Source organism: Manacus vitellinus, unplaced genomic scaffold (assembly GCF_001715985.3).
Source record: "Manacus vitellinus isolate BGI_N305 unplaced genomic scaffold, ASM171598v3 scaffold_4_pilon, whole genome shotgun sequence".
Classification (NCBI taxonomy): Eukaryota; Metazoa; Chordata; class Aves; order Passeriformes; family Pipridae; genus Manacus; species Manacus vitellinus.
The window spans coordinates 43,209,922-43,225,828 of NW_021940604.1; the positions used below are offsets into that span (position 1 = coordinate 43,209,922).

The 15,907-nt window shown below is 39.3% G+C and overlaps 1 long non-coding RNA gene across 1 annotated transcript; it reads right to left on the minus strand.

Annotated features, from left to right (window-relative positions):
- Positions 1-10,461: 10,461 nt before the first annotated feature.
- On the minus strand, positions 10,462-15,899 carry LOC115307754. Its single transcript, XR_003916103.1, has 4 exons — positions 15,402-15,899; positions 14,636-14,717; positions 12,482-12,536; positions 10,462-10,759 (listed from the first exon to the last, which is right to left on the minus strand). It is a non-coding gene; the product is annotated as an uncharacterized LOC115307754 (long non-coding RNA).
- Between the last annotated feature and the right edge of the window lie 8 nt (positions 15,900-15,907).

Below are 15,907 nucleotides of genomic sequence, written 5' to 3' on the forward strand. Positions count from 1 at the left end.
GGGGGGGGGACTTCTGGTGGTAAGGTTTGGAGACTTGGCAGGGAGCCAGCTTCAAAACATATCAACAGGTGAGACATTATTTCAGAAATTTAGGAAGCAAGCTGAGATTTTCTACTCCATATCAAACCCCAGGTCTCTGTCTTTTCCATTGTTATGATGAAGTTGAATGAAGTTTCACAGAATTTGGTGAGCACAATGAGTCTTTTCCAGGCTGTTCAGCTCAAGGTATTTCAGTTTCTTTTGTGGGTTTTTTTGGGAGGAGATTAGGGTTGGAATTTCAGTAAAAGCCATCATCACCAAAAGCCCAGACCACAAGTAAGGCCATAAATATGGTTTTGCAGCTGGTCATCATGTTTAAGAAGGATACAGAAAAATTGGAGAGCGTAACAAGTATAATCAAAGATCCAACATTAAGAATATATAATAAAGTGGTGTTGTTTAGCTTAATAAAGGGAAGACTGGAAGGGAAGAGTTGGAACCTGATGATTTTCAAAAACCAGCACAGAGGAAAAGCAATGATCACAGCAAGGAAAATTTCAGGGCAGACATCAGGAAAAACCTTCTCAGAGTAAAGAAGTGCCTGGGGAAACTTGCCAAGTTTTCATTACTGGAGCTTATTAAAACCAAGATAAATGTCTATCAGGAATGACTTAGGCATAGGTGCTCTGTCCTAGGGAAATATAAATAGAACAAATACATCCTTCCTGTATAAGTCTTTCATTATCTGAGTTATTTTTTAAGAAATTTATTTTATTTCTCTGTTTCTTATGGCTTTCTTATAAGAAATGGGCTGACTGGAACCTCATGAAGTTCAAAAAAGGCAAGTGCAAAGTCCTGCACCTGGGGAAGAACAACCCCAGGCACCAGTACCTGCTGGGGTCACCCATCTGGGAAGCTGCTTTGAAAAAAGAACCTGGGTGTCCTAGTGGACATGAAGTTGATCATGAGCCAGCAGTATGTCCATGCCATAAAGGTGGCTCCCATTATCCTGATCTGCATTAGGAGGAATGCTGCCAGTAGGTAGAGGGGGGTAATCCTTCCCCTCTACTTGGCACTAGTGGGGCCACACCTGAAGTACTGTCTCTATTCTGGGCTACCCAGTACATGAGAGAGATGGACATACTGGAGAGAGACCAGCATAGGGCCTTGAAAATGATTGAGGGACTGGAGCATCTTTCATGTGAGGAAAGACTGGACGAGTTGGGACTGCTCAGCCTGGATAAGAAAAGGCTCAGGAGGATCTTACAAATGCATATAAATACCTGAAGGGAGGACAGAGCCAGGTTCCTTTCAGGAGTGACAAGTGATGGGACCAGAGGAATTGTGGGCACAAACTGAAAAACAGGAGGTCCCTTCAGGAGGCATCAGGAAACAGTATTTCACTGAGAGGGTGAGTGAGTGCTGGCACAGGTTGCTCAGCCATAATGTAATCCTGTAATCAATGGGGGCAGTAAGCAGACCCGCAGAACAATTCTGAATGTTTCTGGAATTGCTCTTCTCCCATACATCTGTCTTTTCCTGACACCCGTACAAAGAGTACCCGGGTTAGGTGTCCACGTTTTGGGCAGGAGGGGATAAATCTGGGTCAAGGGCTGAAAAACACAGATAGCAGACAGCTCCTCAGAGGCAAGGTCCCTGCTTAGCTTCCACTGACCTCCCTTGGAATTAGTGGTGTTTATCAGCCTGCTGAATAAAGGTTGTTTTGTTTTTTTTTCTTGACAGAATTTAAGCTTCTCCATAAAGAGGTGTAAAACACAGCCTCTCAGATCATTAAAATTATGGTCTTTACTTCTCTAGCATATGGCAGAGAAGAAAATCCTAAAGTAAATGATTGAACATTGTGTTATAATCCTCATAATGTTTAAGTAAGGCAAAGACTGTCTCACACAAGCTTCATTTTTACCAGTCCTCAGTTTACTTAAACATTAGGGAGGCTATAAGAAAACCTTCATTCACTGACACTATGAAACATAACAAAAAGGGGATTGCCAATGAAATAACTGTACTGGAATGCTTGTAATACCTTTGTGCATTTCTGTAATCTTTTTGGTCTTTTTCCAATTGATATTTACGTTTGATAATCTGAATCTTCTTTAACCAAATACATAAACTCTGTTTTAAACCTTTTATCAGAAGCAAGAGTCAAAGCAAGAGTTAATGTTAAAAGAGATTTTTAGATTTCGTATTTTTCCTTCTGTTTTGTTATACTGAAAATCAAACTTTCCTAACTGATTTGAACAATCCCATCCAAGTTAAACTTACCTACACCGCTTTCCTAATTCCACTGCCCGCACAATAATGTCTTTGTTTTAATCTATCATATAAATGCAAATAATTGATTTTTTTTTTTCTTTACAGACATGCCACAATCTGCCCTTACTTCCTTAAACTATTTCTAACGCATTTACTGGTCTTTAAAGTGATGTAAGTATCTCATTTCAGATGTCAAAGAGCCTTCTTTACATCTAATGATTGTGAAAAGACAGTTAGTATTGTTAATTCTTACATTTAGTGGGTGGTGTCTAAGTGATGAACAAGAATATGCACTTTGGAAACACAAGGAGGTTACCAAGGAAGATTGATATAACCTGAAGTTATCAAATATCAGTATACAGACATGAAAATAAACAGCAGAAAATTATTGTGACTGCAAGATAAAATAACCAAGTTCTAAGTCTAACATAACAACCAAAAATAATCTTTTCTATATTCTACACATGAAATTTCAAGATAATCAATACTCTTTGTGCTACAGCATCTCCCCACACAACATTTCTTCTCTGTGGTGACCAGTGACAGGACCCAAGGGAATGGCCTGAAATTGCATCAGCGGAGGTTTAGGTTGGATATTAGAAAAAGATTCTTCACTAGGTGGTTGGGCACTAGAACAGGCTCCCCAGGGAAGTGGTCATACCACCAAGACTGACAGAGTTCAAGAAACATTTGGATGACACTCTAAGGCACATGGTGGGACTCTTGGGGGTGGTCCTGTGCAGGGCCAGGAGTTGGACTTGATGACCCCTTGTGGGTCCCTTCCAACAGGGCATATTCTATGATTCTCTTTTACTCTCTTTTAAAAGACTTACCATTGCCATTGGCTATAAAAGCCAGCCAAATGAAGTGCTTCATTATATGTGTCTTAATTAAGCTAGGAAGAACATTTAATAGAGCCATTTTCTCCTGCCACTCTACAATAAAAATATACTCTTTAATCTAGCAGTCACCTTTTTAAAATATCATAAAATAACAAAGAGATATATTGGGCTCTTGACCCTTGACATTTGCATAGTACATTTCATTTTTTTCTTCTTTCAGGAGTGAGGAGATATTCAGTATAACATTTGTTAAGTTGCCCATTTAAAAGTCTTTCCTGAGGAATAGATTTTTGAGATTTTATTTATGGAGCTTAATATGTCTTTGCTTTACTACGAAAGGCTGTACTGCAGCAAAGCTCTGAAAGGCAAACCTGAAGGTAGATTAGTTATCCCAACTGTTCAGACTTTCCAAACCAACACTGGCACTTAATTATGGGGGTGCACAGCTGATCTGTTGGCTCCCTAGCCTCCTTGGATGAAGATATCGACCTGGCAAACTTTCGAGTGTATCGTTGAGATAAGGAAGTCATGTATGCAGCCCTAAAGAAGGAACAAAGAGAAACTGTAAAGTAATTAAGTCCAGGATGTGGGAACCACAGAATAGCCTTGAACATTGCCAAGTGTATCAAGCATATAAGGTAGCCAATAAAAACGCTGTTGCTTGCTTGCCTAAATAAGGTTGCTATTTGCTGCTAAGAAAGGATATAAAAAGGAAACGAGACCTGTATTCTACTCTGAACTAGACTGCTTGTGTCTTTTTTGACCATCACAACAACTCAACAGCGACACTTAATGAGTTTCATTAGCCTTTCTAGGAGGAGGAAAGCTTGAAAAGCAATACAGTAAGAAAACCAAAACCCTCAGTACACTCTGGGAGCAAGAGTGTATGGAATGAAGGGGGGAACAAAAGGCTTTTATTTTATCACTAGATCCCCATAGGACAGATACTTCTTGCATGCTGTCTCATAAGACGGGAGTTTAGTTTAACAATGGGGTCTCAGAATACAGCCTGAGCTCAAAAACAGGTTCTTTCCACTTTCTGACAGCAGAATTTACAAGAGTGAATGTGCCAGTAGTGGAGATAAGCAATATCATCTGGGTGCTGTGCTCCTGTGGACTTAGGAACAGTTAAGAAGCACAGTGTATCCACAAAAGAACAATACTGTTAAGAGGAATAGACTTGGAATCTGGATCTGCTGATACTCTTGTTTACAAACCCTCACGTTCTCAAAATAAAGAAATCTCATCTCTAATCTAGAAAAATAACCATATGCTTGTCTAAATACAATTTCTAACCCAACTGATATCAGAATAGGGATTACTTTTTCAGCCCACATTATTTTTACAAGTCAGTCATTGGTGGTTTTCCACATATTAGTTACAGCCTCCTCTGAAGCTATGGCCTGCTTATTTAGAAGCAGCTCAGTGATTCATTGTGCTGCTAGGAAGTGAAGTGTGAGCTGTATCAATTTCAACAGAGTTGCTGGCAGAGAAAGTCAAACCCTTTGCTGACAGGAGCTATAGACAACACCCTTGTGCAAGGCAAGCTGCAGTTACTGGGCCTTCCAGTGAACAGCTATGCAGTAATTTCATCTTCTTTTCAGGGACATTTTAGTTGACATTAATTTTATCAGTGTCTATTTTCCATGGAAAGTTTAAGTTATATAGCTGACTCCAGCAGGCATGAGCTTTCCTGAGATTTATCTGCTGTCCTGGTTTTGGCTGAGATAGAGTTAATTTTTTTCATAGTGTGTGGCTATATTATTATAATATAATGATACTCAACTCAGCTTGTTGATGGTGTGCAGCCAAATCTGTTTATTTCAAAGAAAAGTCCTCCTTTTAACCCCTCTGGAGGACATGTGACTGCCTGGCCAATGGCAGCATAGCCCACACTGCACTGTCCATCCAGGACTCCAACTCCCATGATGCGCCCTTGCATCCCTTGGGACCCGTCCGCTACATCTCCCCCACTCTAAATATTTAAGGTGAATCACGAAAACAGTGCAACAACAACAGTGCAAATAACAGAACAATACCTTATACAACTACTATAGCATCGTGGTGACCCAGCACACTGCTTACTCTGGTTTCTTAACAGCTTATATATCTGTTGAAAATGTTTTCTTTAACCTTTTTAAACTTGTTCATATTACCTTAAACCTTTTTTTTCCTAAGGGGTATAGTGTAACTTGGAAAAACAGCTTTATTAACCTAAGGGTCTTGGCCCAACTGTGTAGTACCTTTAAACTTATAACCTTTATTAATCTCAGGGTTTATATGAACTGGGAAATTCAACTTTATTTCAAAAACAAGCTAAATGTAGTAAACTAAATTCTCTTAATGTGACCATGTGGCTGCGGTAGTGATACTCTTATAAGGTGTTTGGTGTTCAAGGTTCTTTATATGTTTACACAACTCCTTTATTCAGTCACACACATTCACACTGATGGCCGTCACTCCACTCATCACACACACATTCATGGGTTTTGTATAGACTCTGCATTTTGCCACATTGGTCATCTTCAATTGTAAACCTGAAATGTAAACATCATTACCAAATGGTAAACATAACTGTGTTTTTAAACTCTGCATTACTCTGGTTCTTGCTACTGTGGGGGTGTACGTAAGTAAGGTTTGACACATCTGGAAGGAACCCATTTCAGTTCTTTTCCTGTAGATACACATGCATAACCCCTCCTGCATGTCACAAGATCTACCAGTCCTGTCCACTGTCCCGAAATTAGATCCTTTATCATGACTGGTGGTTTGGGAGAGGAAAAAGCTTGAGGTCCATGTTGCCTTTCGTGCCTGCTTTTTTCAGCACCATCACAATTTAAAAAATTTATGATGTATGTGGCTTTCCACACATGCTCTTGTGGGGTACAGATGGATTCCCCCTTCTTTTGTTTAGCTAACGTCTTTTAGGGTGCAATGTGCCCTTTTTACTATGGCCTGCCCTGTAGGTGAGTGTGGAATGCCTGTAGTGTGAGAAATTCCCCAATTTGACAGGAAGATTTTTACCTTTTCTCATATATACGCAGGTCCATTATCGTTTTTGACTTGTTTTGGGGTACCTAGTGTTGTAAAACAGCTGAGCCAGTGCCTTATCACATCTTTTGCCTTTTCCCCCGTGTGTGCAGTGGCAGTGATGTATTTTGAGTGTGTGTCAACTGTGACATGTACATATTTTAATGGCCCGAACTTAGGTATGTGTGTTACATCTGTTTGCCATATCTCATTTGCCATTAATCTTCTGGGGTTAACTCCTTCCTGAGATGGCATGAGAGTTATTTGTTGGCAATCTGGGCATGACATGACTATGTTTCGAGCTTGATTGAGTGTGATTTGAAATTGTCTCTTCAGTGAACACGCATTCTGATGAAAAAATGAATGAGACAATTTCACTTGCTCTAAGACTCTGGGCACAGTGTTAAACATAGCTGCTGCATCCGCCCTCTGGTTCCCCCCTGCTATGGGCCATGGCATTTCTGTGTGTGATCTTATGCGCATGATGTAAAAGTCAAACTTCCTGTGGTTAACAAGGAACCAAGCAGAACACATTTCAAACAACAAGTGAGGGTTTGCAACATCTCAAAGGAATGAACTTTCGAGATGGGATACTAAGCTTGCTGCATAACAAGAATCTGTGACAACATTAACAGGTTGCTCTGAAAACCTTTCCAAGGCAATACAGATAACAGCCAGTTCCAGAACCTGTACAGAACCTTGGTTCATGGTTTGCACCTCTTGTTCCCATTGTCCTGTATCAGAGTTTACCCATGTCACTGCAGCTTTCCTGGTCCATCTAGATGCGTCAGTAAAAACTGTGAGGCCTTTTACTGGTTCATGTTTGCATCTGGTTGTGGCTTTTAAGGGCAAGTTACCCATTTCTGCCCAAAGCAGACCTTTACCTTTCATCTTCGTTTTCCATTCAAACCTTTCTATGATCAAGGTCACAAACAAACTTCAGTGTTTGCCTAATCTTACACACAAAATGATCCAGAGCTACACTGAGAGCAACACTCCCCAGTCTGGATTGGCAGGAGCTAGCACAGTGTGATGGCTGAACCAGGCAAGCACAAATGCCATGGAAAAGGTGTACCTAAAACATTTTCTCCCACATGGGTCTATTTTAATGCTTTAGGCACCAAAACTAATTCCCATTTTAAAATGTCATCTTTTAAGCAGGATTCAAAAAATCAGCTGCCTTCAGAGAAGGTCTTTCACAATAAAGGTCAAATTTTTGAGCACTCAACCCAGGACCTGGGAAACCCTGGATTCCAGTCATATGGCAGCTGGACAGGGTTTGAACTCACAACATCTAACTGTCTTAGCATCTTTATGAGTGTTTTTTTATAGCCCCTTTTGAATATCCACTACTGAGGACAGGAAGGGACTAGATGAAACAAAGATAGTGGCACATAGTAGCGTAGACCTTGGATTCTAATTACCTACCTACCTATATATTTTCTTTCATTTTCTGAGGTGATGTGTATTCCTGGAGGACTACAAAATGATTTCAAAGACTAAAAGCAGCAGTGGATGTGCTGCCTCCAAACTAGCCCCCAGCAAAATGCAGACACTTGGACTGGCTAAGTTCCATAGAAAACAATGGCTTCTGTCCTGTTTTCATGGCAATCTGACAGCAGCTCTGATGGCCTTTGTGCTGTTGCTGCAGGGCAGAGGGTACAGCATTCTGGATACGGCCCTTCTTTCCCTAAGCTCAGCTCGTAACCCTCAAAATGGAAGACAATATGGCCCTACAAATGGGTGCTGGCTCTGTCACCCAAAACCTTTGTTGACCTGCCTGGCCTCAGGGGACCCTGCCCCTGGCTGCTACCCAGTGGAGGACATAAAGGGTACTGTCCCATCACAGCACCAGCTATGCTTTGTGTTTTGGGTGAAGATGAGGTCTGTGATGCAAAACTCTACCCATCTGCCCTATTCTATGGGATGTTGATGGTCCTTAACTAGCCCTGCATGGCTGAAACTCTGCCAGCTTCACTGGCAGCAGGCACAGCAAGGGCAAATTAGAAGCCAAGGGGCAGTGATGGGCATGGCCCCTTTATACAGAATATGGTGATATAGTCAGGAGGCAAATGCCAATCAGGTGATAAAGAAACAGAAAATGTGCTAAAAACTTACACCGTACAAGGGTGAAAAGGGTGAAGAGTTAAGCTCTCATACCACAGCCCGCTCTTTTCATCACGTTATATGAGCTGTCTGCCTTCAAGGACAGTAAGACAAGGACAGTAAGCACCATGTGCCCTTGCAGTCATCATCTGGTGAGCTTCCAACCTCATATAAAGCACAAGGCAGCATCTTGGCAGTTCTTTATGCTTACTTGCCCAGTGCTTAGAGTTATAATTTGGAAAACTGAAATCTAGTTCACATTCCTCTTCTGATTGATTTAACTCATATCTTAACTCAGTGTGTCCTTCCAGGATATTGATAAAAACATGATTCAAATTACCAAAGGACATCTTACCTCAATTAATGCATTCCCACAGCAAATTATTTCCTTATGAAAATTCATTTTTTATTAAACATATACATGAACTTCAATATACATAAATTTCCCTCCAAGCTCCTCATGTTGTATAAACACAAACACAAAAATTCCTAAGAAATCTGCAGTTACTTGAAGGCAAATGTACAAAACCCCAGCATTATGGAGTAGGCACTGGGATGTAAGAATCAACTTCTTTAATCAAATAACTTGTATTTCTTACTCTTTTCATCAGTTATTTAAAAAAAGCCTATAGCATTTTAAGGTATAGTACACAATACCTTAAGAACAACAGAAATAACTATGTAGGCATAGAAAGACTCATCACTACTCTCAGGACTGTATATTTATTAACTTATTATTAATTTATTTATTTTCTATTAATATCTACACTCAGTTTATTTCAGTGTGAATTAAAGAAAAATTCTACAGATTTCAAAGTAAATTCATCTATTATCTTTGTGATGGTTTTCTTGACAATTATGCCTGAGAGTTTTCTGATTGCTCTAATGCAAAATATCCAGCTTCAGTCTTGGAGAGCACCCTTTTTGGCATCTCTGTTTGTACTCAACAGTTTTATTGGTGTTTATGTGAAGAGAACATTTAGTGGAGTTCGTTTTTTTAGAACAGATTCTGTTAAATTTTGCAAATATAGTTACGGAGGTATCTGGGATAACAGCTCATAATGTGGCAGTCCACATTTAAACTGCTTCCCAGCAGCAAGTGTCTGAAAAGACACCAATTAGCACAGAAGATTTGTAATGTGGAGAACTAATGCTTCCAAAAATAAAGATACAAAGATGCTGACTACTCAACACAGTAAATTTACACCTTCTATCTAACAGAGGTCTAAAATAATGGATAAGGTCATATAGGTCTCACATAAGAAATTAACTTAATCCAGCAATAGTTTGGACACACATGATTCATTGTACACAAAGCAGGCTTTCCCAGTTTTACTAAGTGACAATTTTGAACAATTCCAGTCCCTGAAAAATTTCTCAAGTAATAAAAATCTGGCTACCAGGTAAATACATTGCCTAGCTACAGGGATCCACATGTGTATGGGTTTTTTCTCTAATTCTTGCCACTGCAGGTTTCAAATGCTATTACACTGGTATGTGCATTTTACTGACCACCAAGACTGGACCACAAAATACATACACAAGGTATTTCTCAAATGATCTATTTCCTATAAAGCCTTCAGTGACTCAAAAGAGAATTTGAAAAATGTGGGGGAAGCTAAATGTTGATGAATGACAGTGTATCTATGAACAAAAGAAGCAAATTACTATCTTTGTAAAATCCACAATTGCCTCTGAGAACACCCTCAACTATAACACTGCATGCTGGTGATTCCAGTTACTGAATGGTCTTGGCTTATCATTAGGAAGGTTTTGCATTTCACAGGAACATTTTCCTCTAATTTCACCTAAGGATTAAAATACAGTTCTGTATGAAGTCTGAACAGTGCTTACAAATGACACTGGATAGCAAGAAAAAGTCTTCACAGTCTAGATCTCTGGGTAGCTTTGTTTTAATTAATTGTATGTATTTTCATAACAAGTTCTCAAGACTAAAGCAATGGAAATGTCTTCTTTCCTCTGATATTCTCAGACCTTTTGACTTTACCCTGTTGAACAGCAGGCTAATTTTACCACAGTAATGATTGCTGCTGCTATTTCTCCCCCCCCATTAGACATTTCAGTTTTAAGGAAACAGTTAATTGGAATCTTTTTGAATTCACAGGATTATTGTCACCTTCCTTGTATCTAATTTCCATTTTATCTGCTTAATTCTTCCCAGAAATGCTGTCAAAATTTTATTCATAAAATACAGAAGTAAACACAGAAGTAAAAAAATGCACTTTTACAGAATATTTCAGTCAACATATGCACATGTACTGTAAGGTACACGCATATATATGTATGCATGTAAGTACATATACAGGTAACAGTTTCCTAGGTTACTTGGATTCTCCAACTTCACTGATTTCCAGGCAAGCTGTAAGTCCTCAGTATATCCAAAATTCACATAGCCTCTGTTGCATGGTTTTAGGTGAACTCTGGTGCCTATATGTAACACCATGAACTTATTTCTATCAGTCCAAATTCTGGAAATTCAGATATAATGTTCCAATCAAGTACGCTCCCTAAAATGAAGTAAAAATAAGCTGACAGTTTGCTTGACCATAGCAAGCACTGTCTTCTCCAAACTACTTCAGATATGTCTGCATGTCCTACAAAATTTAAATATAGGAATTAATTACTAATAAAAAAATATGACTGTCTAAACATTCTGATCATTAAGACAGTTCTCTTCAACTACCATCAGCAGCAAATTTTAATCAGAAGAACCTTTGGTTTGTTTTCTTATCCCCAAATAATTTTTAGTTCTAGTGCTCCTCATTTCACCCCCTGGTCACTGAAATTTTGATTGGGAGATTCATCACATGAAGGATTGACAAGCACTATTCAGAACCTGCTTTTCCAGGGGAATATGGTGCTAACAGCATAGCAAATATTTACTTTCAAACTCTATATTGCTAAGTTTGACTCAGTTCCTCCCTCCGTTGCTATCTCTTTGTACTTTTGCTGTCTGTCAACTTTAAATAAGCATTTTCTATGCTACCAGGAAATACTTTCTAGTAATTACCCAATTAAGGTTAATATCTTCATTTCCTTCTGGTTTGGTGGCAGACCCCTCTTTCTCAAACAGCCATTACTTTTCATTCCCTAGATACGTATTTAAAGTAGCAAGAGCAGGAAAAGAAAAGCAAGTCTATTACTACCAACAACTCACCTAACGCCAATTTATCAGTAACTCTGAATATACACAACTTTAAACACTTTCAGCTTTTTCTTTGGGCAAGTGCATTTCCAGATCAAGTAAGCTACAGCAAATACCAAACTGTGCATGATTCTTCATATAGCTGAATTACCTAATATAACTCAATGATCTAATATTTCGTGTTTCAATCCTGATAATGTCCTCAAATATTTCCATTTCATTTCTCTACATTTTTATTACTCAAAAACATACAGCACACGGATCAATTACTTTGATTTTTTAACAGTCTTTATAGAGTCAATAGAAACAACTGTATTTAGAAATTCTACTTTTTCATTGTACGACACACTGTTTGTACCTGATAATTCAACAACATCACTGAATATATTGGTTTAAATTAGCTGAAGTACTGCTGCCAGCAACTCAGCTTGTTTTATTTACACCTAAGCAGAGAAACTATTGCCTTCAGCATGAGAAATGTCTTCAAAACTGTTGATGTCCCAAGGCTCCTTTACATATACACATAGATCACATTTGATTTGGACATATTTAAAATTTATGTAACAATGCATTAATAACTGCAGTCTTAAAACATTAGCATGGTTAGAATTACAAAATAGCCACAAAAATGCTTCAGTGCAACACATCTTACTTTTTCTGACCTGGTTGACATAGCTCCAACCATGGGATTACAAAACGATAATGTCAGAATGTAGCATGCAATCATCAGCTTCAAAAAATACAAAAATAACACAGTAAAAAAATGATATTTTGATAAATTGGTGGAATATATGAAAATTAAAATAGGATATGATATATAAATGAAAAGTATGAAAAATAAAAGTAAATGGCAATGAAAAATGGTATGACTTCTAAGAATCTATTTTTGTCTGCTTTTTCATGTAGATGTTAAGCAAAATTTGATTATTTGTAGAATAAACTTACAGCATCAAAATGAAAGCAAATACTGATTAAAATATGGGACTTTGTACTTCACAGATAGGCTTAATGTAAATAAATAAATAAATATCTACTGACACTTTTACACTGTGGCACGCAATTGAATTTTTGTTTTAATTCATACCTAAATGTTCCTGTGATTGAGTCGTATATTTTTTCTTCAACTTTCAGTAGAGGTTCTGTTCAAGGAAAAAAAAGAAAACATAAAACTGCTTTGAGAGGATACTATATTGGGTGTGACATGTAAGCTTGGAATCTAAGTAAAAGCTTGGGATATTTTATATTTTAGGCTACTCTGGTGATTCTTTACAGGCATTGTTTGGAAAATTAGTTCTTCTAATAGAGAAGACATTACAGAAAATATTAAAAAAAAGTGACAACAAATATGGTCAGAAGAAAATGGTATGGCAAAATCGTAAATTTGCAAAGCTCCTAGTAATAGGAAAGGGAGAGAAAAAAGAATAATTATCAGTGGCAGCAGATTTGAGAGGCAAACCTTGACCTCCAACTCAAACATTTCAAAAAGTCCGGATGTTTTGCATCCATGAGTCCGAGTAGCTGAACTGTAGAGAAGTGTCTCTTGGCAAGTGTCAGCCTCATTTCTTTGTCAATCAGTGGAACACAGAGGAGAGAAAGCTGAGATGGGGAATCACTGCAAATCATTGCATGACTTGTTACGGCAACGTCCACTGTCACCCCTGTAAATTTAGGAGCTTGTGGGAACTGGTGAGCTTAAGTCATCCACTCACTTGTGTCTCTGACCTTATACATTCTACTTCAGCTGTATGATCTTACTCTTAATGACTAACTACTGTGCAGTTCAGCTCCAAGGTACTCCATATGAGTAAATTCATTAAAATTCAGCTTTAGAAGGATTTAAGATAGTAAAAAATACACACATATTAATGAAAATATTTTCATCACATTAACAAAAATACGTGACTAAAAATCCAGCATGCAGCATATTCTCACAGAAAACAAATGATATTAAGAAGTTGCTGTCTCTTTTTGTTGGTGGTTTGTTTTTTTCAGGATTGCATTTGCTGAAGTGCACACACTGTGTGGGAAAAACAGGGCATGCAGCGGATGCATTGAATTGGCTCACTGAGATGTTTCAGAACATAGTTGTGATTATGGAAGAAGCAGAAATTAGAGTTACTCTAATGGGACTCCCAAGGACTCTTGGTGAAAGATTATTTAACATTTTTATTGATTAATCAGTGATATTCATGTAAAGCTTGCTATTAACAAAGAGATGGCTTTAATAAAGGTTGGCAGTACTTTCCAGTTATACATCAATTTGATTTGCCTTGCAGGCAAACAAAATAATTACACTGTAGCTAGCTGCACTATAGTACATCTGGTGAAAAAAGGATTCTGGCTACTTATGTTAAAAAATGCCTTGGAAAGCAGTAATCACAGCAGAATATACAGGAAACTGTCTGAATAGGAAACCTTGATGAAATGGTATGGCAAAAGGGATTAGCCCGACCTTTTGGGAGTTTGTAAGGGTAAGACAAACTAGAAGGTAGGAATTTGTCTCACCTTTGTACATCTACTACTATAACACTATGATTTGCTTGCTAATTTGGTGTATCTGCTTACAACATCAAAATACTTCAAAGTGTTCAAAAGTGTGCCACAGAAAGTGATCTAGATGCTGAAAAGTTAGCATTGTGGTAAGTGTCTTAGGGAGCTTGGGATATCTGGTTTGCTGAAGAGAAGTTTCACAGCTGATGTGTGCCCTGGTATCTGCCAATGGAAAAGATATCCAAGAATAGGTGCCAGCCAGTCTCCATGAAAAGACGTAGTAAGATCCAGTGACTGGAATTTTAATTTAGACAAATTTAAAAGAGATACAATTTTTTAGTTGGAAATAAGTCACATTGCTGGCTGATCCCATCACAAGTCATCAAATCACGTATAAGCTAAAGCCTTGAAATCTATGAATGTATCAGTTCCTCCATTTTTCTCTTTCCCTTGTGCCACATGATAAGAATAGTTTCCTGAATATACCCAATATATCCAACATTATGCCCAATCCGATATGCTGGAATGGTTTAGCCTCACTGAATTATTGGGCCTTGACAAAGAAATATCAGTGCATTGCCAATAGGACAGACAGGTCACAGCACATGTTCTAGCCTTACACTTCACAAAAGCATTACCCAATATATAGAATTTAAAGAACAGAAAATTAAAAACTAAAATTACTTAGAGCTATCACTAAGTTACTGACTAAATCAGGACACTTAAGACAGGCTATATCTCCTCTAACCTTATACAGCTGTGGTCACAGGCTCCTTTTCCAGTCAACGGAGAGAAGGGGGAACAGTCTGCCTGGAATACTTGACATCTATCTGAAAGTGAGCAATATCATACAAATGTTTACAATGTAGGTCTTAGGTGAGATGAATTCCAGCCACACACCTCACATTTCTCATGGTAAAATCAGGGAAGTATAATAAGCTACATTTGTAATATGTTACTTGGTATTAGGCAAGTAACTAAGTTCTCATAATGTTAGGGCTCTCCAATTCAAGGCCTATTGGTACAGAGAAGCCCTGGCATCAGACAGACTGTGAGACTACAAGCCAGTGTCAGCACTAACAAAATGAACATATAAATTTCAAAATAAAAACCATGCACGAAATCTAACAATTCTTTTGGGATGCAGCTGCAAAATGTGCTAATCCAAAAGGTATTTATTTAGGCACAGGCAACACTAGTTGACCCTAGAGGGAAGACGTGGCCTTGGGAAGCACAGGACAGGCATAAAGAGCCCTCAGCTGGGCAGGGCAGGTTTCAGAACCCACACTTGGCAATATCCGAGTGTTACTCGGCCATACTTGAGTAGCAGGAGGGCTGGGGGGGCACTGAGAGGAGCCACCTTAGCCCAAGAGGTGTGTTCTGCAGCATGAAAAGGGGATTTAGGACAGGGGGCATTTTGTGTCAGTTTAACTTAAAAACCCCCAAGCCAACCAAAACAAGGGAACATCTTCAGATTCTAAGACTATCATGTCTACAGTCATGCCAAAACTTACCATACCCTGTTTTATTAAAACCTGGGAGCTGGCAGACCATGTGCCACGATGATGGGCACACCTTGGTCAAAAAAAGCTACACAGGAACGGCAGCTGCCCTCACTGATAACCTAAAGAAAGCCTGTGGCTGATCACACTGTTTTCCGTGAAGGACGAGGTGAGGAAGGCCGGCGGATAGGGAGTGGAACAAGGATGAATGCAGGCAGGGGCCGGGAAGATCAGCCTTGCCCGTATCTTTCCTCAGGAACCCAGACGAAAAAGCAACCTGTCCCTCGCTTCAAGCCCGACTCAGGCGGACAACAACCCTACCGCAAACCCCCGGCAGGAGCCTCCCGGCCAACCCCACCCGGCGGGGTCTCGCCGCCGCGGGGGCGGAGGCAGCGGGCAGGCACCTCCCCGAGCGGCGCCCCCGTCCTGACGGCGTTTCCGGGCGGGGGAGCCGGGATGTGCGTCCGGGTTGGGTCGGCCCCAGGGAGCGGTTGCCTCTCGCTTTCTCTCCGTCTCGT